Below are 25,030 nucleotides of genomic sequence, written 5' to 3'. Positions count from 1 at the left end.
CTATAAGAAGCTCCACACAGGCCCTGCTATCATGGAGTCCACAGTCTAGAGGGTCAGGGAAGTAATAGACAGGCAACTATCAGACAGTGCACTGCGAACTGCGATGCCAGAAGCCAATGGTGCTGGGGTAATGTGAAAGGCATCCATTCAGCCCTGGGATGCCTGCAAAGGCCTCCCAAAGGATGAAATATCAAGCTGAGATCTGGCAGGAATCAGCCCTCTGAAGAAGAGGAAGAGAATATTCTAGGCAGAGGGAATAGCTTGAACCAAGGCCCAAAGACAATAGAAGGTTAGGGGACGTGAACAAACATGGTTTGGTTTGATTGCACCACAGCACGTGCATGCATGTGTGTGTGGGTGCACTCATGCATGTTGGAGTAGGAGAGAATGGAGAGGTGAGCCTGGAGAAGTGGCCATGGACTAGCTTATGCAGAGCAAGACTCTGGGTGGTACACATAGAGAGCAGTGGGGGAGGATTGGAGGGGTTATAAGCAGGGAAGGGACATGGTCAGGCATGATTTTGAAGATACCTCTGTCTGCCGTGGCAAGAGGGGATCAGATTTAAAAAAAAATGATTGCCAATACCAAGCATCTATGAGGATGTGGAGCCACTGCAACTCCCATACTCACATATAATGGGATGTATACCTGTAACCTGAACCACTGTTTTAAAGAACCATTAAGCAACACCTAGTAAAGTTGAAGATCTGGATATTCTTTTTTTTTTTTTCTTTTTTAAGTCTGATCCTCTCAGACGTGGGTATTCTTAACCCAGCAACTCCATTTCTTGGTTCCTACCCAAAGAGACATGTGTGAGGCATGCCTATGTAAGGATATTCACTGAAGTACCATTTGTAATAGTAAAAATGTTGAAATGACCTATCCAGGCATCTGTAGACGAACAACTCGGTAAAGTGCAATTTGCTTATACCTTGGAATACTACTCAATGGTTAAATGAATGAACTGGATCTCCATGTATCAAGGACAAATCTGAAAATATAATGAGCAGTGGGGGAAAAAAGGCAACTTGCAAAAGGATATGAACCTAATACTTTGTGGTTTGTGGATCATCAGTAGAAAAGATATAAAAATACATGTGGGAATTCATCACACCAAATTAGGATAATATTTACTCTGTGGATGGAGGGTTAAGGGGTAGGGTAGGAATTTAGCTGAAATTATAATCTTATATTTCTATACAAGACAGAATTGAAGCAAATATAGTGAAATGTTAATACCTACTGAGTCAAAAGGGTGGTATCTTGTGACTTTTGCATTGTTTGCTATACTTTTGATATGTTTGAAGTTTTTGGCAATTGAATTTTAAAATGGATTCGTGGACAACAAGGCAAGGGGGAGGCAGATCTGCTGGGGAGGCTTTTGCTGTGTCCAGGTTGGGGAGGTTTTTGCTGTGTCGAGGCTGGGTAGGCTTTTCCTGTGTCCAGGCTAGGGAGGCTTTTGCTGTGTCCAGATAAGGGAAGCTGGTGACTCGGACCAGGGGAGGACACAGTGGGGAATGGAGAGAAGCAGATACAAATGAGCAACACTCAGAGGCAGAATCAGCACAACTCTCTGCCTACTGGGATTCTTCCTTCTTTCTCTCTTTATCCGCAGGCACCTACTCAGAGTTCTGCCTCTATAGGAGGCTTCTTCAACCATCCTGGTCCTCAGAGATCTCTTTACTCTGACATCTTCTAGGCCTTGAAATATCAGTCACTCCTGGAGTCATTACATGCAACAATGCCTGAACTTGTGGTGTCCACATGTTTCCTTTCTCCAGTAAAACCATGTGTTTGAGCAGGGCAGGAACTCTCTCTTATGCTCTTGACGGGTGTCCCCCTGGCACGTCTATGTGGCTAATTGCTGTATCCCATGCTGCCCTCACAACATGTCCGTGGTTAGTGCCAGAGAAGTTCTAGTTGAATGAATACATGAATAGATAAGCGAATGACTAAACAAGTTCCAGAAAGAATTGCTGAGTAAATGCAGGGAGTCAATTGGCAGCCCAGAATTCAAACCACAATTTTGCCATTAACAAGTAGTAACTTTGGCAAAGTTGCTTCACCTCTCTGAATCTGTTTCTCCAGCTATAAAATGGAGAAAATGGGGCCTCCCTGGTGGCGCAGTGGTTGAGAGTCCGCCTGCCGATGCAGAGGATACGGGTTCGTGCCCCGGTCTGGGAGGATCCCATATGCCGCGGAGCGGCTGGGCCCGTGAGCCATGGCCGCTGAGCCTGTGCGTCCGGAGCCTGTGCTCCGCAACGGGAGAGGCCACAACAGTGAGAGGCCCGCGTACAGCAAAAAAAAAAAAAAAAAAAAAAAAAAATGGAGAAAATGCCCATATTTCATGGAACTTTCCTTGTTCCTAGCCCAGAAAGTGTGGCTCTTCATACCAGTGGATGCAGCCCCTTCTGCAGACAAGTGATGGAGCCAGGAGGACCTCTGACCCAAGCTGGGCCAATCACACTCTCTCACAGGAATTTGGAACTTAGTCAAGTGACTTGCATTCATCAAACATTTGATGAGCAGCCTACTCTAATCATGCCTTGAGCTTGCACAGTCATATATTTTAGCCAACATGCTGCACTGCAAGATGAGAGCCTGAGGACTTCCCTGGTGGCCCAGTGGTTGAGAATCTGCCTGACAATACAGGGGACACGGGTTCAATCCCTTGTCCAGGAAGATCCCACATGCTGCGGAGCAACTAAGCCTGTGTGCCACAACTACTAAGGCTGTGCTCTATAGCCTGCGAGCCACATCTACTGAGCCCGTGTGCCACAACTACTGAAGCCCACGCGCCTAGAGCCCATGCTCCACAGCAAGAGAAGCCACCGCAGTAAGACGCCCACGCACCGCAGTGAAGAGTAGCCCCCACTTGCCGCAACTACAGAGAAAGCCAGCATGCAGCAATGAAGACCCAACACAGCCATAAACAAACAAACAAACAAATAAATAAATAAATAAATAAATTTATAAAAAGATGAGAGCCTGAGGATTTGGGGGGAAAACAGGATACTTGTCCCTCTCTCCTGCCCCTCCCTTATCACAGCCTGTTTTCTAGGGCCTTTGTAGACAAGCCTTCTCTGTCTTACAAGGCCAAGGTTGACTTACTCCTGTCTTCCCCACAGCACAAAGCCTAGCGCCTGGCACTGAGAAGGCACTCAAGTGACATTGTTTCAGATGAATTGTGTTGGATATGAATGGAAATAGACCAGGACTCATGAGGGAAAGAGAAAGCGAGCTGGTGAGTGCAGACAAATTCAAAGCATAGGAGGGATGTTTTAAGCAATTGGAGATATTTAACTTGTTGCAGAAAAGGCTCATGGAGAGCAAACAGAAAAAGCGATCCAATGTTCTCCGTGGCTAAAAGTTACAGAGAAGCAGGTGTGGCTTCACGCCAGGAAAAACTTCCTGTTGGAACTGCTCACAGGTATGTAGATTGTCTTATAAGTCTCCCTGTTTGGGGACATGTGCAAGCAGAGACTGGGTACCACTTAGCAGCTATTCAGGCACTATATGAGAGGGCTGGGCTAGTGACCTGAAAAATTCCTTTCAATTGGGAGTGTCTAAGTCTATGCATTTATTTGTTGGTGCACCCTAGAGGAAATTGTTAGTCAAAGTTCTAGTTATTAGTGAGACCTCTCAGAAACTTTGGCCATGTGTTCTGAAATACATATCAGACAAAGAGCATCCATGGAATAACTGTTATGATTTATCATTTCAGTTTTTATTATACAGTTTTATTAATGTTGGATAAAGTTTTAAGAGAAGCTTTTTTGCCCTAAAAGTGTTAATGGGTTGCCCGTCAGCTTCAAAAGAAGAAAAATAGCTAATAGAAAAATTATATAGTTGCAGTGTTAACCTCAAAGTGGAAAGAAGAAGCAAAGTTCCAGCAGAGTACAGGGCATGTGCTCAACACATGGGCATGTCCTGCTCTCTCTCTTTTTATAGTCTGCCCGAAGTTACCAAGAAGACAAAATCAGGATGAAGGTCAGGATTACAGAATCCAGTGGGACCTTGTGTATGTGAAACCAGCTAACTGAAGACAGAAAAATTTCCAAAATTGTTATGGAGTAAGAATTCCCCCTGCCCCATAATTATACCTCCACTGGTCCCCTTCCAGTTTACCTCTCCCATCAGCATAACAATCCACTCCCTGAATAAGCAGGACCATTCTCAGAAGAGGCAGAAAGAGAAGAGCTGGGGGGGCTTTCAGGAAACTCTATCCTGATCCTATCTTCTTCTTGGGCCTTTTGGCATCCTGATGCTTGCCCATTAGCCATCCCCAGGTGGACCCGGCCATCAGGTAAGCATGTAAATCCATACACTTAGTGTCCATGATCTACATATCAAAGTCAGAGAGAGAATCTACATGGCAAACAGGAATGATGAAGGATCCTATCATTAGACAAGTACCTATAATCAAGGTTTTTAACCTTGGTTGAGGGAGACTTTAAAAACCCAAAAACTTCCATTTGAAATCACTAAAATAAGGATCTCTGGGGGTGGGACATAGATATCAGCATTTTTGCTTTTTTTTTTAATGAGATATACTTTACATACCTCTGAAAATTATAGATCTTAACTACTTATCTTAATGTGTTTTGACAAATGTGTATACCCATGTGACCTACACCTTTATCAAGATATGTAACATTTCTATCACCTCAGAAAGTTCCCAGCTGCCCCTTCCTAATCATTCCCCAGAGCTCAAGATGCAAACATTGTTCTGATTTTTTTCTACCTTAGATTAGTGTTTCTTGTTCTGGAATTACATATATTGAATACATAGAATGATATAGTACTCTTTTATGAATTGACTTCTTTCACTTGCATAATGCTTTTGATTTTCATTCATGTTTTGTATGTATCAGTAGCCCTTTCCTTTTTCATTATTTAGTTGTATTCCATTGTATGGATGTGTACAGTTTATTTCTCCATTCAGCAGTTGATAGACATTTTGGTCACTTCTAGTTTGTGGTAATTCTGAATAAAGCCTCTATAAACAGTCACATGTAAGTCTTTGTGAGGACAAATGTTTTTATTTCTCTTGGTTAAATACCCAGGAGTGATATTGCTGAGTTATACCATAAGTAGAGGTTTAACTTTATAAGAAACTTCCAAACTGTTTTCCAAACTATGCAATTTTTACATCCCTACCAGCAATGGATGAGAGTTCCAATTGTTCCATATCTTTGCCAGCACTTGTTATTGTCAGTTTAGTTTTTTCAATAAACTTTTTATTTTAGAACAGTTTTAGATTTACAGAAAACATTGTAAAGGTAGTAAAGAGAGCTCTTACGTATCCTGAACCCAGTTTCCCTTATTATTAACACTTACATTAGTATGTACATTTGCTACACTTAATAAACCATTATTTGTACCTTATTCTTAACTAAAGTCTTCTCTTTATTCAGGTTTCTTTGGTTTTTATCCAATGTCCTTTTTCTGTTCGAGGATTCCACACACAATACCACATTACATCTAGTCATCATGTCTTCTTAATCTCCTCTTGGCTGTGACTGTTTCTCAGACTTTCCTTGTTTTTGATGACCTTGATAGTTTTGAGGAGTATTAGGTATTTTATAAGATGTCATCAGTTGGGATTTGCCTGGTGTTTTTTCTCACAATTAGACTTGGGTTATAAATTCTAAGGAAGAAGACCACAGAGATATCAAGGGTACATACTATTCTCATCACATCATATCAAGGGTACAGACTATTAATGTGACTTCTCACAGTTGATGATGACCTCAATCACCTGGCTGAAGTCCTGAGAAAAAATCTTTCAGTGTGTCCATATATTTACCTTTTCCATTGCTCTTTATTCCTTCTGCAGTGTCCAATTTGCTATTATCCAATCTAGTGAATTTTTAAATTTCAGATCTTATATATATATATATTTTTTAATTAATTAATTAATTAATTAATTAATGGCCGCATTGGGTCTTCGTTGCTGTGCGTGGGCTTTCTCTAGTTACAGCGAGCGGGGGCTACTCTTCATTGCAGTGTGCAGGCTTCTTATTGTGGTGGCTTCTCTTGTTGCGGAGCATGGGCTCTAGGCACACAGGCTTCAGTAGTTGTGGCACACGGGCTCAGAAGTTGTGGCTCATGGGCTCTAGAGTGCGGGCTCAGTAGCTGTGGTGCACGGGCTTAGTTGCTCCGCGGCATGTGGGATCTTCCCGGATCAGGGCTTGAACCCATGTCCCCTGCATTGGCAGGCGGATTCTTAACCACTGCACCACCAGGGAAGTCCCCAGATCTTATATTTTTTAGTTCTAAAATTTCTATTCCATTTTTTTGCTTGTTTGTTTCCATTTCTCTGTTAGAGATTCCCCCATCTGTTCATTCATTATGTCCATCTCTTCCTTTACTGAACATATTGATAATAGCTATTTTAAAGTTCTTATCTATTAATTCCATCATCTTATCACCTCTGGACCTGTTTTTGCTAACTGTTCTTTCTTCTAGTTTGGTGCACATTTTCCAGCTTCTTCATGTTTCCAGTAATTTTTGTTTGTTTTCTGGACATTGTGGATATGACGTTGAGAGTCTAGATTATCTCCTTTTAAAGAGTCTCATTTTTTTTTTTCTGGCAGGCAGTTGCCTTTATTTTAAAGACAGAAAGGCACAGCCTTTCTGGGGTCTCAACTGAATGTCCAGAGTATTTGGTGATGTCTCTCTAATATGGCTAGTCAGAAATCCAGTATCTGTCAGTGCTGTGAGACTACCAAAATCTCTGTTGACCTTGTAGCCCTCCAGTTGCTGTTTCCTGCCAAGTCTCTCAGAGTCTCACTCTGTGCATGTACAGCTTAGTACTCAGCAAAAGACTTAAGGGAATTTCATGAAAATTTCATATCAGTATTTTTTAAAGCTCTCTAAGTGATTAAAATGTACAGCCAAGGTTAAGAACTATTGAGTATTAATTCCCTAATTGTGAAGGAGTTGGAAAAAATGCCCTAGTACCAAAGAAAATGCCGAACCCCTCAAGGTGGACTGGTCCTGGACAAAATCATGAAGGATGTTGATAAAAAGAACTCTACACTAAAATGGCTCTAACCTGGGAGACATAAAGGAACAGAATCCAAGATTAATCAAGTTTAGTGTACCTCCTGTCCTTTAAAAGGATCAGCTATTATAGCTCATTCTTGCTCAGTTTGAGTAGTCCTCCTTTAAGACTTTCCTGTCACCTAGACTGTAAAAACTAAAGTGATAGCTTGTCAAAAAGAATTCCCAGTGCACTAAAGCCAGCAGGTGGAGGAAAATGGATCAACCCTTAGTGAATCCCTGTCAGTTGTCAGGTTCCAAATTCAGAGGATATAAGAGGAATAAGATGTCACTCCTGCCCCCAAAGTGGCTTCAAATCTAGTGGAAATTCCAGTGTATATGGAGCTAAATTAAGTACATTTCAGACTGTGATAGGTCCGTGGTATGGCAGAGATACATCAAATTGCTTTTAGGAGCACAGGTATGTCTAACTTTGGGTTTGAAAAGGCTTCACAAAGGAATAGCTTTTGAGCTGGGTCCCATTAAGGATAAGAACGGTGAATGTGGTGAAGTGAAGAAGGGAAGGGTATTCTAGGCAAAGAGAACATATGAAGGGAGAATAAATGGAACATAAGGGAAATGTGGTAAGTTCTTTAATGGAAAGATGAGAAATAGAAGCATAGTTTATAGAAGAGAAGAAATAAGATGACTTTACTCTTCCCATCAGTTGAGATGAATCAAATTTAGGAAATAAAAAAATAACTTATAAACAGTTCCTGTTGATTTGTAATGAATCTCACCTTCTTTGGGACTGGAGTGGATCTTTAGCAGAAATTTAACAAAGGTCTGACATAAGTGGGGGAAATCTAAACAGTGTACAGAGAACCAGAGATGTCTGACCATGTGAATCTAATCTGAAGATTGTAACCTCCCTGAAGTTACACACTGCATTTCAAAATAAAACTGCAGAGAGTGAACTTTACACATGGATGGAGATTGTTCTCAATGTTTCATATATGTACAGGCACTGCAGAGAAGCAGAAATTACTGAGTAGATGGGGAAGCTTAAGGATGAAAGACACTTGGCCATATGTGCTTTAGAGATCTCCCCTGCAGCCAGAAAACAGGAGTCTGAGGCCTGAGTTTGCCATTTACTGTATATAATGCCCTTAAGAAAGTTTTTTAATTCCTTGGACACTTAGTTCCCTCTTTTACGAAATGGGCACATTAACACCTGCTCACCCTGCTGTCTAACTGGATTCTCAGGAAAGACGAAATGATCTACTTTGTGGGGAAAAGCCTTATAAGGTTAGAGCCCATTTATGATGCAAAGAGTTATTATTACTAATAATAAACAAGAAGAATGTGTGACAATGCCCAGAATTTCCTGTTGAGACAATAACTTCATGAAACCATTAAGAAAACTAGGATGTTTGTTAATTCCACAATGAGAGTTATGTGCTGGTATTGTTTCAACCATCTCCAGGGAATAAAGGGTTTGACAGCAATAAAGAATGAGCCAATTTGACCTAAAGATTCTTGTTCTCTTTAGAATCATTTCAATAGCTTTTTGTGCCTTACCAAGACTTTTCCTGCCAATCCTGCCATGACTGATGAGAACTGGGTATTATTCAATGAATTTTTTCCTTAAAAAAAATTAAGGGAAATCTTTCCACATGCTAATACTCATATAATTCAGGTCTGTGAGTACTCCACCTCCTCCAAGGCAGCTCTCAGGCACAATGCTGGGGTCCTGAAGAACATCAGTGACCGTAGAAATTTCTTCTACTCACCAAGAAAAGAGGGAAATTCATGCCTGACACCAAACCAGTCTCTTGGAACCCCTCCTTTCCCCTTCTATAAGCTCAGGACAAGAGGCTTTCATGTGGATACGACTTGGCATTTATAAATTTGTCAAAGAACTGTGTGGGCAAAGCCCTCTAGGGGATACACACTGCCCTTCAGAAATGCAACACAAGGACCCTTTCTTGTTGGGTTAATGATGCCTGGTGGTGATTTTGATGACCTTTGGGATGTCATTTTCATTTCATGTCATCACACACAGTAGCTGACCACCCTTCCCCACATCTTGCCACAAAGAGCCTGTGGATTCTGGTCCCAAATGGTGACCCAAAGCCTCGCACTGAATTTCTCCTTTCAAATTTACACTAAAATCATCAAACTACTATAATAAATGGGGAAAGTCTGAAACTTGGAAAGAGCGATTTTACAGCACATCTCAAATTTTAGCGTGCACACAAATCACCTAGGAGTCTTGTTAAAATGCAGATTCTGATTCAGTAGGTCTGGGATGGGGCCCAAGAATTTGCATTTCTAAGAAATTCTCAGGTGATGCTGAAACTACTGGTCCCTGGACCACACCTTAAGGAGCAAGAAATCAGAAGGCAAACATGAACAATTCTCCCAGAACTCAAAGGAAGTGGTTAAAGAGATAAAAATGGTGAAAGAAAAGTTGGAGAGCCAAGAGCTGCAATAGAGCTTCTACATATAGAAGAGAACAGAGGAGATAGAGAAAAAAATTGAAGTGGCATATATGTTTCAACTTTAGAAAAATGTATTAGTCTAATTCATCATATCAATATAGCAAAGCAGAAATACCACATATTTTTTTTGATAGGTGACAAAAATCACTTGAGGAAATTCAACATTCCATCATCATCATCATCATCATCCTCATCATCGAGAGAAGAATATTTTCTTAAAGTGACAAATGTACTCTATGTAAAATCAAAGCCAGTGGGATGCTTAATGAGCCATTCCATTCACATAAGTAACAAGAAGGATATCCACTCCCATCAGTGTTATTAACACTGTTCTGCAAATCCTAAACCAGACAACCAAATACAAAAATGAAATTAGGGGTGATATTAGTGAGGGTATATTCAGTTTCATGTAATCATGGCTTAAACAAAATAGAAGTGTCTTCCACTCTCGCCTGAGTTGGAGGGAGCAGACCAGGCTGGTGTAGCAGCAATTCTAGGACTGCAGAGACCCAGACCTTCTTGTTCTCTGCTCAGTCATCACCAAGGTGGCTCTCATACTGTAGCTCTGATATAGCTGTCACACATATTTGATGTCTCAGACCTCATGAATATTTAGTGCTTCCTTGGTCCTTCTGTCCTTCCCATCTATGTTCAACCCATACATGCTTTACTAACTTTATCTATAATATGTTACACAGCTGCTTGTTTCTATTGTTCTCTAAGGCAGAATTTAACATTTTTAATAACATAGCAATACACATTACACAAAATAAATATGTCATTTTAACAAATAAGGCTAAACTAGAATAATAAGTGTATGATAATAACTAGGCATGCTTTAAAATGAGTGATAATATAAACTCATCCTAACAAATATTAAATTGTATCATAAAAGGGCAAGAAATTTAACAGTATGCTAGCAGCTGAAGAAAAGACAGATTAGTGTGGGAAAGAAAGCTCCTAAACAGTCCCAACTATATATAAAAAGTAGTAGATGCTAATGCTATTGTTTCCAAATCATTAGAAAATGATGCCTGGTGGTACAACTTGCTAACCATATGGGAAAACTTAAAATTAGGTGCCTACCTCACACCATTCACAAATTCCAGATGCATTAAAGTTATAAATGAAAAAATGAAACCATGAAACTATACAAAAAAATACATATACATGTTTAAATAATCTTGGGTTGGGAAAATACTTAAACCTGCCAGCAAATATGAAACAAAAATTGAAAATATCAACCAATTTGACTCAATTTTAAAGATCTTTATACATAATTCTTTAAAAAGGCCAAAATGGAACTGGAATAATAAAGTAAGGAGGACCTAGCTAGCCTGGTTCTTTATCTATGAAGATGGGTTGGTAGATCTCACCAAACTCTAACTATAGTTTTGCCTCTATGCTAGCTGAAAGATGATATGCATATATAAATTTTACTTGTTCAAAAAGTATACAGTCAGCGTGGATGAACCTCAAAAACATTATGCTAAAATGAAAGCAGTCAGACATGATAGGTCACATGTCATAAAATTCCTTTTTTATGAAAAGTCCAGAATAAGCAAATCCATAGAGACAGAAGGCAGATTAGCGGTTGCTGAGGACTAAGGGGAGAGGGGAATGGCGTGTGACTGCTAATGTATATGGGGTTTCTTTTGGGGTGATGACGTATTCTGGAATTAGTGGTGATGGTTGCATAACTTTGTGAGTATACTAAAACCCACTGAATTGTACACTTTAAAGAGGTAAGTGTTATGGTATGTGAATTATATCTCAAGTTTTTAAAGAAGTGTATACTGCAATTCACACCCGAGAGTGGGTTCAGTTCTCAACTGACCCTGTTGTTGCCTCTATAACATAGTGAGTTAAAAGAATTCCCTTAGGGTATCATTAACACCTGGTGCTTGAATAAGACTCACTATAGGGATGTTTACATCCTGATGGCCAGGGTGGGCTAGCCAGGGAGATGCCTCCTCACTATGGCACTGGCCCCAGAGAAGGCCTCCCGCATTAGGATGAGCCAACCCACACACCCACTACCAGGTTATATCTAGCCATGCATACTCCCAACAACTCAAAAAATTCTTCTTTTAGTTTACAAATTTGAGTAAGTATGTACTGAACTTCCAGTGGGTGGATTTGGCCATCTGTGGTTTCAGAGCATTTCTGAGCTTTTGGTTCCTAAACCATGGCCATGAACTCACAAGGACTGGGACACTCTCCCAGAACTCCACCCGCATCACTTTCCAGTAACTCAGCGTCAGTGGGCTTTTGGTCAACCTGATAACATGTAAGTTACAGACATGGATTATCAGAGCCGGAAGGAACCTTAGAGAGTAATGTCTCACCACCCTAATTCTCGCCTCCCACAATCACTATTTAATAGATGAGGTCCAGAAAGGAGGAGTCATCCCTAGATTACCCAACAAATAGAGGAAACTAGAATTAAATTAAATTTCTGTGTCCCAGTCCTGAAAGCACATGTGGTTGTACACCCAATCATTTCTGTTGCACTACTGGCCTTAGCAACTCCACTTCCAATTAAATAGTCTCCCACACAGTGAAAAGAGAATGGAATGGCACGATACCAGCAACAGGACAAGGTCTTAACCCTTTCAGGATGCTCCTGACAATGTCAGAAATTTGAAAGCCACACTCAGGACAGCTTCCTCAGGCAGACACTGCTGAGGACATGGACCTTCTCCAAGTTTCCTATGACTAAGTAAACTTATCCTTGTCCATAGATGGAATTAGTAGGAGGGACCCAACTATCTGCAGAGCAGATAAAATACTGTAGCAGAAAGGAAGCATCCTTCCTCCTTGTCTCCCCTGTCAATGCAGCAGTTTCTCCTATGATGTCAGGTGCCCTTTAATTCATTCATTCACTCATTCAACCAACAAACACTTCTTAAACATCTACAGTGTGCCTGGCCCTGTGCTGACGTTAAGACATGGAAATGGATCAAGCATATATTCGCCTTCAAGAGGCTCCCAGTCTATTGGGAGACGTTCCTATTTGACCAGCCCTGACAGAAGGGGAAGGCTAGAGTCAGAAAGTTTGTGCAGAGCACCGTGGAGACAAAGGCGAGGTCATAATTTGGGTGTCAGGAAGGCTTCACAATGTTGATGCCATTTAAGCTGCATCTTGAAAGTCTTCAAATGGCAGAGGAGGGAGGGGAAGCTTTTCTGACACAAGGAACAGGTGAGCAAAGGCACAAAGTATAAGGGTGCATGGTGTGTTTGGGAAAGGGAAGGAGACCAGGGTTTCTGGAATGTGATAACTGGAGCTGGGTTATGTTGGCCTGTTCCCACTGAGTCTCCATCACTAAAATATGGATTTCTTGGGGTCAAGCTGTGCATTATCCCCTTCTGAATTTCCAGCACCTACTCAGAACTTGGCAAACTTTTTCCAAGTGAATGAGTAAGAGAAAAGAAGAATTAATGTGTATTAGCTACTAACTATGTGGGAGGCACTGTACTGAGTGCTTTACTTATATGCAGTGATGATGATGATAAGGCTCATATAAACCTTATGGATTTGGTATTATCATTATTGTTAATATTATTATTATCCCCCTTTAATAGGAAATGACTAAACACAGAGGTGTGAAATAACTTGCCCAAGATCACACGGCTAGTAAGAGGTGTATCTGGTCTTCAAACCCAGATCTCTATCAGATGAATGTACTCTCCTTCTTCATGTCTTTCTCCCCACTATCCTAGGGGCCAAATCTGTGTCAACTGCCTGTAGTTTGCTCTCTTAAATGCTGTTCTCTCACTGTAGTGAGAATGAATGGTAGGAGAAGGAGGGAGCGGCCAGATGGTAAAGAGCCTTGACTACCAGGCTCTGAATCCTGGACTTGATCTTAGAGATGATGAAGGTTTAACATAGGCCAACAGGCGAATTCCCTAGCAGTCCAGTGGGTAGGACTCGGAAATTTCATTGCGAGGGCCTGGGTTCAATCCCTGGTCGGGAAACTAAGATCCCACAATCTGTGCCATGCGGCCAAAAATAATAATAATAATAATAATAAGCTAGCAGATGTGGTCTGAGTCCTTTCAATACTTAGAATGAGGTTTGCCATGGACTTAGAAGCCAGGAAAAATTTTTTGGGAAGGGGAAAATGGAAATCAAAACTCCTTTGCTCTGTGTCAAGATGGGCACAAGCAGATATCTGAGAAGTGGTGAGTGGGACAAACGCCCTAAAGGGTTAAGGCTTCCTCCACGTGATAGTCTCAAACATCTGGCTCTCTTCTATTCTCTAAATTTGGAACGACTAGCTATCCACTTCCTCCTAATCAAGATAAGGTCAGGGCTGAGAATCCAGGCAATTGTGCTAGGTCATTTAATTGCCTTCCTCTTGAAAACCTTGAGCCAGCCATAGGGAAATTGTCTAGCCAAGGCAAAGAATAAAGGTCAACGAACATGTCGCATCCTGATGCCTTTTACAGATCCGAGGAGCCACAGGAGAAATCAATTCCAGTCAAAGGAGTTGCGAAATTCTTTTAGAAAGAATTTGACCAGCCCTGGAGCCAATATTTTTAAGATTCTCCAGGTCATGGAAAAATATATACTAAGAACATGAAAACAATACCAAGTGTCTCCAACAGCACGAAATTTACTTCTCATTGTTGTCTAAGTAAAACCAGACTAATTCAATCAGGGTTATGTTCCCTAACCCACCGTAAAATCATCTGTTATGAAGTATTAATGGGAAAAATAAGATTACCAGTCATTTCTACTTTCCTGGATGCCCACAATTTTGTTATTAACCACGATCTCTTTTTCAAAGCTTTTTTTTCTGACTATAAAAGTAATACATATTCATTGCTGAAATTTTGGAAAATAAGGAGAAAAATAAAGAAATAAAAATCACTATAACCCACCATTAACAACTCAGTTTGTTTTTTTGTAACAAAAATTGAGGTCACACTGTATATAGAATTTTATATTATTTTTTCATTTAGCATTTGTCAGTAGTTTAATCCTATATACATAGTATTCTTCAAATACATCATTTTTATCATTTATATCAGATTGATCAGCATGGATGTGCCATAATTAATTTAACTAGTCATCAGGCTGTGGACACTCAGGCTGTTTCTAGTCTTCTGATTTTATAAATGAATGTGTAAAATGTCTTGATACAAATATCTTTGTCCTACTCTCTAAGGGTCTCTTTTTGAAGTAAAATTACTAAACCAAGGGGTATGAAAAACTTAAGGTTCTTGATAGATATTGCCAAATTGCCTTCTATTTGTTCAACAAATATTAATTTGGTGCCCAGTGCCAAGCATGGTTCTGGCCACTGGAGAGGCCACAGAAAATGAGACAAACTTTCTGCCCTAGGGAGCTATATTCTAACATGGTACCAACTTATCTTCCCACTAGCCATGTATGAGAATGCCTGGCTCCTCCTCCCCTCATCAGCATGATGCTCTTTTAAGAATCAACCTTGGGTAACACAGTAGTCAAAAAGTGTTCTTTCAACTTTTGTTTTAATTTGCTATTTTCTGATTAACATATTTTCCCATGGATGTAGCAATCATCTCCATTTGTGTGCATGAATTGTCCGATCATGGTTTTTTTTTTTTGTATTAACACATTTGCCTCTTCTTATTGGTAAAAGTTTTAATATATTCTAGATGTTAACTTGCTGCCTGCCATATTTTATGAATATTTCTCATTGGCATTCTGAATATCTATGATGCTTTCTAACTTCATTTGGCAAATCTTGAGCACCTCCCAGGCATGGGGGATGGAGCTGTGGACAGCAACATACATGGTCCCTGGTGGAACTGGTAGCGTCACAGGGGAGACAGACCTGCTTTATGAGAGAATGAGGCACGGGAGTGAGGGATAGTGTGCGAGGACCCATCTGGTGGCTGAGGGGCGGCTGGTGTCTTAGGGTGGGCTCCTGAAGGGTGGAGGCTGACAGAGGGAAGTATCCAGGGAGTGCTGGACAGGAAAAACCTACAAGGAGTGAGGGAAGCAGAACAAGAGCGAGGAGGTGCTCTCTGGTGAAGTCTAACTGGTTCCTGATCCACAGCTGGCTCAGGAGCATAAATTGCACAGCAAAGTTTCTCTCCTCGAGGTGAGGGTGGGCGGCCTTTTGTGAACCCACCCAGATCATGGTTAGGAGATGCTTGTGGAGGATGGGGGAATGTGACCTCCCTGGTAGGTGGCTCCCCAGAAGAGGCAGCTGTGGTGTCAGCAGTCAGTGCTGCTGCTGCAGCTGAAGATAGATGCAGGAGACTGGAGAAGGGGTCTGCGTGGGGCACTGATGGTGTGTCCTACACATGTCAGAGAAGCAGAAAGGCCAGGGTCGCAGGAGAGGTGTGGGAAGGGCAGGCAGCACGATCAAGATTGCAGTTAGCAGACAACTCTTTGGCTTCAGTTGGGAGAATGGACTGCAGGAGTCCAGGAATGACCAAGAAAGTTTGGGGCTTGCAAAATGCTTGATCCCTCACCTTGAAGAGTCACTGTGACCATGATTATCATACCAAAGAGAAATCCTATAACACAGAAACCCGATTAACATTGTTCAAATCCACATTTCCCAAGAAATCGCAGAGGAACAGGTGAGCAGAAAGGACAGCATAACAATATAAAGGGCCAACTCCAGGTGAGAGATAGAGGCCTAGACTATGGGGGTCCAGAACTACAGAGAAGTGGGTATACTGAAAACATATTTAGGAATTAAAAACCACAGTATTTAACTGAAGATTGGATATGGAGCAAGAGAGAGGGAAATATCAAGGACAACTCCTGGATTTCTAATTTGAGCATCTGGATGGTGATGCATCATTCTTGGAGAAGGATTGGGTCAAGTGGAAGGCTGGGGATGGGGGTGGGGAGAGGACCATGTGTTTGCAAATAACAGTTATCCTTAGACATTGTTAGGTTAATAAATGCCAGCAAAATGTGGAGCCATGAGAAGAGCCCTGGACTAAAGACTTGGGTTTGATCCAGTTCTACCAACAAATAGAGAAGGTCCCTTTCCCCACTGAGCCTCAGTTTCCCCACCTGAAAAATAGAGATAATAAGTCATATTCTAACTACTTCACACCACTGCCATTTTGATCAAATAAATGGATAGAAATAAAAAAATAGATAAACAGCAAGGACCTACTGTATAGCACAGGGAACTATATTCAATATCTTGTAATAACAAACAATGATAAAGAATATATATATAATACATATATACATATATAACTGAATCACTTTGCTGTATACCTGAAACTAACACAACATTGTAAATCAACTATACTTCAATCAAAAAAATAAATTTTAAAAAATGTGTGCTAATTTAGAGACTGCAACCAAACACAAAGGTATTATGGTGATTATCACTAGCAGTCATTAGAGGGTGCCTCAGCCATGACACCCCAAGGAATTAAGTCAGATCAAGACATGAGGTCAACAGACCCAGAGACATAAATTTAGGTGGTGGCTATGTTATGAAAACAACTATACAGGTTCATTTATAATCATCCTAACAACATTTTTTTTCAGGCAGGAAAACTTTTTTCTGTCATTAATGTCTCTCCCTCTTATTCACCTAGTGCTTTCAACCAGGGTCACCCTACCCCCATCGAAACCTGCTCTCAAGAAATCATCCACTGATTGGCATTAAAGAAAAAGTGTCAGTAATGCCTGAAGTGTTTTCTTCCCAGGGCGTGTGCCCCTCCTCAGCAGAGACTCAAATCCTCTGCCAGAGGTGAGGCTTTCTAATGGTGGAACTGGGGTGCAGGGAGCACATGCAGAGAGGGACTGAAAGTGAAGCAAGCCAGTCACAAAAGGACAAATACTGTAGGATTCCACTTCTGTGACAGAGCTCAAGTGTCAAAGTCACGGAGACAGAAAGCAGAATGGGGGTTGCCAGGGGCTGCGGATAACGGAGAGCTAGCATTTGATGGGTATAGAGTTTCAGTTTTGCAAGATGAGAAGCGTTTTGGAGATGAATAGTGGTGATGTCTGCACAACAATGTGAATAATGCCATTGAACTGCACCCTTAAAAATGGTTAGGATGGTAAATTTTTTTGTGTACTTTACCATAATAATAATAAAGAGGTATTGAGAAGGTACAGGGTCACATCATTATACATTTGTCAAAACCCCTAGAACATACAACACCAAGAGTGAACCCTAGTGTAAACTATGGACTCTGGGTGATAATGATGTGTCAGGGTACGTTCTTCCATTGCAACAAATATACAGTTGACCCTTGAACAACGGAGGGGTTAGGGGCGCTGACCCTGTGCATATTTGAAACTCCGAGTATAACTTATAGTCAGCCCTCCATATCCAAGGTTCCTCTGTTTTCTGTGGTTCCATATCTGGTGATCCTACAGTACTATAGTATGTACTATTGAAAAAAATCCATGCATAAGTAGACCCATGTAGTTCCAGCCCACGTCGTCCAAGGGCCAACTGCATAACTCTGGTGCTGGGTGCTGACAGTGAGGGAGGCTGTGCATGTGTAGGGGCAGAGGGTATATGGGAAATATCTCTGTACCTTCTGCTCAATTATGCTGTGAATCTAAAACTGCTCTAAAAATATTTTTTAAATAATCATAATAATAAAGAGCTATTGAGGAGGTTTGTGGTGCTCGTCCTGGCGCTCAGGCAATCACACCACACAGATGGAGCCTGCTACCACACACACACACACACACACACACACACACACACACACACACACACACACACACACACACACACACACACACACACACACACACACACACACACACGGCCCTGCACAGCCTTCTGCAGTCAGCTAGGCTAGGAGCTGGTCCCAGTCATTTGGGCCCATTTGGAGTTCACTCTGGAGCTTTTAATATTCAAAGGAATCTTTGTTCTCACTGTGGAACCGTTTCTCATCCCATTTAGCTCTTACATAAGACATACTTTGGATCTGATATATGGGAAAAAAAATTACCCATTTTATTCATTTTGAATAAACTAAAAATAACTATCCTCCCCATTTCCTGGAGCCAATAAAGACTGTTTGGAAAGGACAGAGGAAAGAAAGACATGAAATATGAAAAAGAACCTCAGGCTGGGCCTACAGAAGCCTGAGTTTAAAATCCGGCTCTGACTCTCAATTGCTGTGTGACCTTGGGCAAGTCCCTGCCCCTCTCTGGGTCTCAGGCACCTCATCTACCAAATGAGAGGATTGTGTTGGAACATCCGGCCTTTGAGATCCCTTCAAATCTGACATCTTACTTTTCTGAGAGAAGTAAGACAAGGAGTTGAGGCATGCATATTTTGCTAGCCATCCAGGAAATGAATCATTTTTATTATTCAGAAACTTTTCCAAATTGATTTTGATGTGATCCTGTGTGATAAGAAATAGCTAATGTCGCCTCTCTTCCCATTCCTGTTCTAATGTCTAGAAATAGTCATTAAGTCACGGTCTCTACTTCCTCACCTCCTGCTAACTCCCCGGCAGTCTAGTTTCTGACTCCTCAATCCTTTGCAACTGTTCTTGTCAAGGTCACCACAACCTGTGGCGGAATCAATAGACATGTCTCAGACTTTTGCTTCCTCCCTGCACCTCTCAGAAACATTTCAACACAGGGGACCTTCCTATCTTTCTCAAGACACTCTTCTCCCTCGGGCTGAGAGGAAAAATGACTTTGCCCTCTCAGAGACCCAAGTGTCAAGGCCAGGACTGTACCCACAGTGTTGGTGCCAAAGCCTAGTGCCTCAATCCTGCAGGTACCACAGCATCACTTGCAACCATTTGCCTTCCCATTGTCATCATTTTGCCACCAAATTCTAGATTCTCTGGGTGATTCATTCATTCACTCATTCATCAATTATTTCTTGAGAGTCAACTATTTACTGGCACTGTATCAGGCAATGGGAATACAATTGACCACTGCACAGCATGGGTTTGAACTTCGCAGGTACACTTATAGGCAGATTTTTTTTCTATAAATACTACACAACTACACATCCATGGTGGGTTGAATCTGAGGATGTGGAACTCCAGAGCTGACTGTAAAGTTTTAGTCTGATGTTCGACCCCAGAGGGAATGGGCTCCCTTAACTGCCCCCTACCTCATGTTCAAGGGTCAACTGTATGGCAAGACCTGCATGACCCCTGCCCTCCTAGAATTTATAATTCAGTGGAAGAGTCAGGCATTAAGCAGGTAAGTACAAGATACCTGTGTAATTACAAATGCGATGAGTTCTCTGAAGAAAAGGACCAGGTGCTGTGAGAGAGGAGAGTGAGGGGGGACCGGCAGGATGTGCATGAATGCCACTTGGAGGGAGTGATGGGTGACGCTAAGATCTGAAAGGGGGGGAGGAGTGCTCCAGGCAGAGAAAACGCTGTAGTGGGGGCCTGCTGGGGGGGGGCGGCATCTTGAAAGGGCAACCTGGGGAACGTGGCATGGTCCTGTACCAACAGCACCCTGCTTTTACCTAGATCAAGGAGTTTGGAGTGGCCTTGGAGGAGCAGAGGAAGACTCTGGAGGGGCTACCTCCACCCCTACCCCCAGCCACCCCTTGGCACCACTACTGGGGCCAGGGCCAAAGGAGGTTGCAGCTGGACCACTTAAGGGCCTGAAAGCGGCCAGAGAAAGTGAGAGGGCAGAGCAGTGTGGGCCGTATCTGAAGGGCTGGATCCTACAAGACCTGGGAGGATGCCCCAAAGAGTCATCTGATTCTTGCTTTAGAAAAATGGTGTTTTGATCTGCAGAGACTCATGGGTGGGGGCCAGAGGGCAGAAGGGTAACCCATGGAGGCCAGTTCTTTAGAGATGACCCTGCTTATCTTCACCAGGCACAGAATTAGAAATATTCTGCCACGAGGAGAGAATAAAACCCTTTTCCTCAGCTTCCTTATGAAAGGCAGACGCTCCCATCATTATGAAGCCCTCAGGACCCTTCGAGGTGACCTGGTCCCACCTCCCCAATGCACAGATGAGGAAACCAAGGCTGGCAAGGTGCAAGGCCACCCAGGCAGGACCACGAGCGCAGCAAGTGGCACAGGTGGGATTCTGCTGGCCTCCAAAATTCACACCTTGGCCATGCATCGCCCTTGGATGCCACCTGGACCAGCCCATTTTCTTTTACAGGTAAGGAGACTGAGACTCAGAGAGAGAAGGTGGCTTTTCAAGGGCTGTAACCTGATCCCTAGAGGCTCATCTCTGCTCCTTCCCCTGCTCAGAGCTGCTTCCTTGTGGGTAGCAGAAGAGAAAGTGTCCCCTAAATGAATGCCGTTACCACTGGGCTGTGAACAAAACAGTGTCCCCATGGCTGGGGACAGCCTGGGGCCATGTGAGGAAGTTGCTTCCTTGGAGCAACTGGTGTGGGAGCTGGAGCATTTGCTGGCCACCCCCTCTCCCAGGAACAGAAAACTCAGGAGCCACATTGGGCAGGAGCCCGTGGGAACGAGGCCTGCACTCCCCTCTCCAGGGGCCCCTCAGCCACTGATTATTCTCCCAGTGAAAGCCTTGCCGAGCAGAACATCTGTATTGCGCAGGGAACTGGCGCCGGGACGGCCCAGCTGCCACACGGGCTCGGCAGGAGTCCACCAGTTCTGGGGCTGTCACCTCTGACCCTACGGAGACTGTGTCTCCCAGGGTCCACATTCTGACCCTGGAAATCTGGAGCAAGTTAGGGGAAACTTAGATGTTGCTTTTTCCAGTTTCCTGTGGAAATTAAGTGACACAGGGAGGCATATCATTCAGGGGATGAGATGAAATATGTGAGGAGAACAGAGGAAATAATGCATGAGGTGTTTGTTTGCAAATCAGTTGTCTCTTCCTTGCTCAGGGCTTGTCAGAAAGAAGTTGACCTCTCACAAGGCAATAACAGCAAAGCAAGTCCTTCTTTTTCTAGAGAGCCTCAACTCAACCCTCATGGACCAACTCAGGCCCCCTGCTTCCCACCTGCCAAGGCAAAGTGGTGGCTGGGTTCACCCATCACCCTGTACACACCTTCACAGTGATCTTGTGACTTGGACTTGGAGGACAATTAGTCATTATATCTGTCTCCACTGCTAGGCTTCGGCAGATACTGTGCCTTAATCATCTCATATCCACAGTGCCAAGTAGAGGGCCTGGTACAGAAGAATAACCCACTAAATGTTGGAGAACTGGATGGGGGGGAGAGAAATGGAAGAAAGGAAGGAAAAAAGTAGAAAGAAAGGGGGAAATATAGGTTTCTTCAGGGTATTTGCAAGTCTCTAACTCTTCCCTATTGATTTGAAGCCAACACCTGCCTCTTAGAATTAACACGCCTCAAGAAAATTCATTCATCAGGCTGGAATAAGGCTGAGCTGAGCACCACAAATAACAGTGGCTTAAAGAAGATAGGAGTTCATTTCTCACTCACATAAAAGTCGTCCCGAGTCTGAGGAGGCTGCTCTTTGCAGTCATCACAGGCCCAGACACCTTCCATCTTGTTGCTCTGCCATTCCACGGGTGTTATACTCATACTTGTGCTCCAAAATGGCACACCACCAGGTCCACAGCCAGAGCAGGGGGAGAGGGCAAGGAAAGGCACACTCTCCGTTGAAGAGCATGACTGCATTTTGAGTGCATCGCTCCCCTCACCTCCCAGGGCCACACTTAACACAGGGCAGGCCGGGATTTATGGTCTTAAGCTGAGCATCTGTGTGCTGAGGTTCTATTCCTATGAAAGAAAGGGGAAATGGATTTTGGAAACAACCAGAAATCTTTTCCAAAATAACAAGTAACAGAAACTTTAAAAAACATATTTCAGGAACTTCCCTGGTGGCACAGTGGTTAAGAATCTGCCTGCCAATGCAGGGGACATGGCTTTGAGCCCGGGTCCGGGAAGATCCCACATGCTGCAGAGCAACTAAGCCCGTGCACCACAACTACTGAGCCTGCACTCTAGAGCCTGCGAGCCACAACTACTGAGCCCACGTGCCACAGCTACTGAAGCCTGCACGCCTAGAGCCCATTTTCCAAACAAGAGAAGCCACCGCAATGAGAAGCCCGTGCACCACAACAAAGAGTAGCCCTGGCTCACTGCAACTAGAGAAAGCCCACACGCAGCAACGAAGACCCAACGCAGCCAAAAATAAATAAATAAAGTATAAATTTATTTTTTAAAATCCCATATTTCAAAGCCCCAGTATTTTCATTACATATTTGACCATCCCAACAAACCTGTGAGGAAACTGAGGCTGGTGGGGGTGTGTTGGGGGGTGGAAACGCCTTTGGGCAAGGGCACTGAGGGCAGTTAAGGAACAGGACAGAAACCTGAGTGTGCGGTCTAGCCTGGGATTTCAATTTAGACTCGCCCAAATGCTAGAAAGAGAGAAAGTGAGACCGGAAGGAAAGGGGCGGGGCACAACCATTAAAAGAATGACACAACCATTAAGAACAGGATACCACAAAAACTGGTTAGAACCTACTTAGCTCCAAGTTGGTGGAAGATTCAACTCCCAGCAGACCTTGAGCCTCACTATGCGCTCATTGTAATACATTAGCATATGTAAATGACATGCCCACAGGCACCATGACAGTTCCGAGGCTGACCACAAAAGGTCAAAAAGTGGGCAGTGCCCCAACTCCTGGAAATCCCTGCCCCTTCTCCAAGATGGTTAGAATATTCCTCCCACTCATTAGCCTATGAAATTACCCAGCTCGTAAAAACTAACCACACCCACACCTCAATGCCAGTCTCACCTTTTGAGACACACCGCATTCTGTATATGGAATGTGTATCTCTCAGGGCTGCTGTTGTCTTCTGAGATGACCCACACCCTGAGCATTCAGGGAGTGTGTATCTCCCTGAATAAACCTGCTTTCACTTTACTATGGCTCACTCTTGAATTCTTTCCTACTCGAAGCCAAGGACCCTCACTTGGTGGCCCACCCCAGGGACTCACTCAAGAACTGGGACGTGACCCTCCGCTCGCACCCCATTTTTTCCTACAACAAAAGGAAGCTGAGATCACGCAGGTGTTTACGGGAGATCTGGGGGTCTGAGTTGAACCCCAGCTCAGTGTATCTGCTGCTGTATGTCTGTCCCCAGAGTTAGTGTTCAGAACAAATGGGTGAGTGGTCAGCTTTCCCCAGGCTGGTCAGGCTGCACCTGGAATACTGTGTTCTGGGGACCAGCCCTTAATGGGAACACTGAGAAACAGAGGATGTCTGGGGCCAAGATGGGCTGGGAAGTGTCTGGATGTCCCATCCTATATGGAAAGAACCACAGCTGAACATTATGGAGAAGGGCAAACTCTGGTAGATGTAATTCCTTATCTTCTCATCTCTGTCACGGGGAGGACTAAGTGACCTCATCTGTGTGACTCTGCAGAGCAGGACAAGGACCAGTGGAAAGAAGTCACTGGGAGGCACAACCTGCTCCAAGAAAAGGTGGTAACCAGAGTGGAATGCAGGTGTGGCAGGTGGTGAGAGCCTGCAGGGCTCTCAACAAGGCTGGAGATGCTACAGAAAGGATTCTTCTAAGGCAGAAGTTTTTACCTGGAGGCTCCTGTGGGCGTGTGCAGTCAGCTGTGATTGTGTGCAGGGCAGCCACATGCACACACACATGCATGCTCTCCTAAAGATGGGGGCCATAGCTTCCTTGAGATTCTCAAAGGTGTCTGTGATCCAAGCAAGATTCAGTGGCCTGGTCACTGGGAACCTCCAGGGTCCCTGCCCACTCTAAGATCCCACAGCCCCAGTGTAGGTACACAAACATCCCCAGGGATGAGGGATAAGGAAGCTGGATTTTTCCAGCTCTATGCCTCTGTCTACACCTCACTGCTGTTCCGTCCCAGTCCTGAGGTCCAGGGAATGACCTGGAGGGAGACTTAATGACTGTCTAGATTTCAGTGGGCCTGAGAATCACCCAGCGAGGGTATTAACATGCAGATTCTGGTTCGGTAGGTCTGGGCTGGGGCCTGAGAGTCTGCATTTTTAATATACTCCCAGGCAATGCCAGGGCTGCTGGTCCATGGCTCACGCTTCGAGTAGCCAGGGGCTGGTTGGGTGGTAAAGCTGGATGGGTAAGTGAAGAGGGGAAGCCTGGCACCCAGGGTCCTGGGCACAGGTGAGATCTGGTTCTATGATGCTGGGCAGCAGGGGCCTGACCTCCCAGCTGCTTTCTCAGACCTTTAAGTTCCACTGGTTTTGTGGGCCTGGCCCATCTGAGCAGTTCTGTGCCACACTCAGCTGACGGTGCCAGGGTGGGATGGCGCCAAGAAGAGGGAAGGAGGCCCCAAAGACCAGCTCTGGCAACCTCAAGCTGTCACACCCACTCTGCCCAGGCCACTGGCAGCAGGCTGGGGCCAGGTCATTCTTTATGTGAACTAACTGAGCTTGGGGAGTAGTTGAATACCATGCCATAGTCAGATTAGCTTTTAGAAAGACAACTCTGCCAAGTGGGAAGGAGAAATTGAGACACTGAGTCTGAAAGGGAGGCCACTCAATGGGTTGTTTATTCCGTGGCTCAGGCAAGAGAGGACATAGGTTTGACCTGAGGCGATAGCAATGGGATGCAGGGAGGAAACTAAAGAGACGGCCCAGGACTGAGCCTT

The sequence above is a fragment of the Mesoplodon mirus genome (genome assembly GCF_964341445.2).
Source record: "Mesoplodon mirus genome assembly, chromosome: 1".
NCBI lineage: Eukaryota > Metazoa > Chordata > Mammalia > Artiodactyla > Ziphiidae > Mesoplodon > Mesoplodon mirus.
This window is presented reverse-complemented; position numbering follows the sequence as displayed.